The sequence below is a fragment of the Chiloscyllium plagiosum genome, unplaced genomic scaffold, assembly GCF_037043375.1.
Source record: "Chiloscyllium plagiosum isolate Xiang-an unplaced genomic scaffold, Cpla_swu_hap1 HiC_scaffold_35, whole genome shotgun sequence".
Classification (NCBI taxonomy): Eukaryota; Metazoa; Chordata; class Chondrichthyes; order Orectolobiformes; family Hemiscylliidae; genus Chiloscyllium; species Chiloscyllium plagiosum.
The window spans coordinates 44,331,994-44,335,751 of record NW_028270173.1 but is presented as its reverse complement, the minus strand read 5'-3'; the positions used below and the strand labels follow the sequence as shown (position 1 = coordinate 44,335,751).

Sequence of the window (3,758 nt, the reverse complement as noted above, 5' to 3'; positions counted from 1 at the left end):
GGCAGGTGCAGTACTGTTGAGAGATCTTTAAATTATCTCAGTGGGTTTGTGGGATTCAAAGAACAAACATTAAAGAAAATATCAAGGTGGAGTCGTGCAGCGATTAGGTGATGTGTTAATGGTATTAATCTGGTAACCGAGGTCATGTTCCAGAGACCTGGCTTCACATCCAATTAAGGCAGATTGTGGAATTTTCAAGAAACATGAATATGTATTTCACACTTCAATGATGACAGTTGGTGATAGTGGGAGAGAAATAAAATCTTATCTGCTCTGGTCATTATGTGACTGTTATCTGCTCTCAATTCTACTAACCACGAGAAAGTGAAAAAGGGAATGAAAATAGCCCTCTGGCATCAGAAAAAACAGCAACTCTCGATCAGGCAATGGTGAAGCAACCAACAAGAGGAAAAACATATTTGACTTCATTCTTACCAGTTTGTCTGCGACAGATGTAATTGACAACCATGCAGTCCTTGTGGAGATCATGTCCTGCCTTCACCCTGATAATACCTTAAATCATGTTTGTGCGGTAGGACTCACATACTAAATGGGAAAGGCTTTAAACCGATCTAGCAACTCGAGATTGAGCGTCTATGGTGCATTGTGAACATCATCGTCAGCAGAATCATGCTTCAACGTAATGTACAACCTCGTAGCAGCCATATGCCAAATGAACCATTACCGTCAAGCCAAGGAAGCTAGCCTAGTTCAATGAAGAGTGCAAGAGGGCATGCTGGGTGGGGCAACATGGAGATTATAAAATTGAAGTGTCAACCTGATGGTGCTACAACAGAAGGCTACATTTATGCCAAACAGCATAAGCAGCAAGTAGTAGACAGATCTAAGTGATCCCACAACCAATGGATTAGATCTGAGCTCTTTAGTCCCACCACATCGAGTTGTGAACGGTGGTGGACAATTAAACAAATCACTGGAGGAAGTGGCTCACAGAAATCCCATCCTCAGTAGTGCAGAAACCCAGCACTTCTGTGTAAATGATGAGGCTGAAGCATGTGCAACCATCTTCCTCTGAAATTGTCAAGTGGATGATCCATCTTGGCCTCCTCCAAGGTCTTCAGTTTAACAGATGCTAGTTTGAAGGCAATTCAATGTGATATCAAGAATCAAATGGGGTACTGGGTATTGCAATGTCTGTGGCACGTATTCACCATGAGTACTGAAAATCTGTGCAACAGTCCTGTCTCACCTGTTCGAATATGCTACAACACTGGCATCTAATGACACATGTGAAATTGCTCAGGTGTGCCCTGTACACAAAACATTGGACAAATCCAATAACATCAATTACCACCCCATCAGTCTACCCTCAGTCATCAGTAAATTGATGGAAGGTGTCATGAACAGTGCTTTCAAGCAGCATCTGCTCAGCAATAATTGGTTCAGTGACACTCAGTTTGAATTCTGTCAGGGCCACTCAGCTCCTGACCTATTTACAGCCTTGCTTGAAACGTGGACAAGAAAGCATAATTTCAGAAGTGAGCTGATAGTGACAGCCTTGACATAAAGGTCACAGTTGACCAAATGTGACATCAAGGAGCACAAGCAAAAGAAGAGTCAATGGGAACCAGCAGAAAACTCTGTACTCGTTGGAGTCGTACCGACCACATTTTGGAGGTCAGTCGCCTCAGCTTCAGAGAATCCCTGTCGGTATTCTTTAAGAGAATGGCTAAGGACCAATCCTATTTTACTCCTTCATCAATGGCACTCCCTCACTCACTGGGTTAGAAGTGAGGATGTTCTCTGATGATTGCACAATGTTCAGCATCATTCAGAACTCCTCAGATATTTAAGTAGTTTATGTCCACATACGACATAACCTGGATAGTAGCCAGACTTTGGCTGGTAAGTGGCAAACAACATTCATGCTTAAAATGCACGACAATAACAATGTCCAATTAGAGACAATCTCACCAATGCTCTCACATGTTGCCGTCACTGAATCCCGAATTACCCGCATCCTGGAGGTTATCATTGACCAGAAACTGAATGGGACTAGGCATATAATTGTGCTGGCTGAAAAAACAAACAAACTAGAGGCTTGTAAATTGCTGTATTTGGCTCAATACCGATGGTCCATCGTTGAATGGCCTTAGTTACAGTGGTTTGAAACACCCCAGTAGCTTGACAGGCGATTTCAGAGGACATTTAAAAAATCCAGCAAAATGCTGTATGATTGAATTCACATGATTCACGTTCGATAATGACGGCAAATTTCCTGTCCCAACGAAAGTTAGTGAAATATCGTGATGACAATTATGTTTTTTTTTCCAAAAAAGCACTTCAAATGAAGCCAAATGCAGCTTTCAAACACAGACGGCCTGAAATAGATTTGTAGCAAGCAAAGACATGAAAAAAATGTAATATCCAGCGCATGGAAATAAAACAATTAAAACATGACAAATTCGATGCGTTGCGATACATTGACCTCACTGTAAATGGCATTGAGACAACGCGAACTTGCGTCACTCCCTGGTGGTCTAGTGGTTAGGATTCGGCGCTCTCACCGCCGCGGCCCGGGTTCGATTCCCGGTCAGGGAACTAGGTTTTTGAAGAGGTATCGACAGTGCAAATGTGATTTCACATAACTATTCCAGCTTTGATATATTACTGCCTATGAAACCAAATGTTTACCAAAGATCTGATTGGTGATTTCGTGCTACCTCAATTTTCATCACTTTCGTCTCCGGCGTCGGCTGTCAGCCAGGAGAAAAATTTGTAGACTGCGAAAATGTTGGATCAGTGGATGGAGATTTCAGGAGAGCTTGTGGCGAGATGGGTGGGAGATGGTGACAGTGCAAAGAACATTGAACATAAAACATAGAACAATACAGCACAGAATAGGCCCTTCGGCCCACGATGTCCTAGCTTAAGCACCTATCCATGTACCTATCCAATTGCCACTTAAAGTTCACCAATGATTCTGACTCTGCCACCCACACAGGCAGCGCATTCCATGCCCCCACCACTCCGCTGGGTAATGAATCTACTTCTGACATCCCCCCTATACCTTCCATCCTTCACCTTAAATTTATGTCCCCTTGTAACACTCTGTTGTACCCAGGGGAACTTGTCTCAGACTGTCTATTCTTTCTATTCCCCTGATCATCTTATAAACCTCTTTCAAGTCACCCCTCATCCTTCGCCGTTCCAATGAGAGAAAGCCGAGCACTCTCAACCTATCCTCGTACGACCTATTGTCCATTCCCGGCAACATCCTGGTAAATCTCCTCTGCACCCTCTCCAAAGCTTCCACATCTTTCCTAAAATGAGGCGACCAGAACTGCACACAGTACTCCAAATGTGGCCTGACCAAGTTCCTATACAGTTGCAACATCACCTCACAACTCTTGAATTCAATCCCTCTGCTAATGAACGCTAATACACCATAGGCCTTCTTACAAGCTCTATCCACCTGAGTGGCAACTTTCAAAGATCTATGAACATAGACCCCAATGTCCCTCTGCTCCTCCACCTTACTAAGAACCCTACCGTTAACCCTGTATTCCGCATTCTTCTCTGTCCTTCCAAAATGGACAACCTCACATTTGACAGGGTTGAATTCCATCTGCCACTCCTCAGCCCAGCTCTGCATCATATCTAAGTCCCTTTGCAGCCGACAACAGCCCTCCTCACTGTCCACAACTCCACCATTCTTCTTATCGGCAGCAAATTTACTGACCCACCCTTCGACTCCCTCTTCCAAGTCATTAATAAAAATTACAAACAGAAGAGGA

The 3,758-nt window shown here is 43.6% G+C and overlaps 1 non-coding gene across 1 annotated transcript; it reads left to right on the top strand.

Moving 5' to 3' along the window:
- The first annotated feature begins 2,490 nt into the window (after window positions 1-2,490).
- Window positions 2,491-2,562, top strand: trnae-uuc (transfer RNA glutamic acid (anticodon UUC)). Its single transcript has one exon. It is a non-coding gene; the product is annotated as a tRNA-Glu (tRNA).
- Window positions 2,563-3,758: the final 1,196 nt, after the last annotated feature.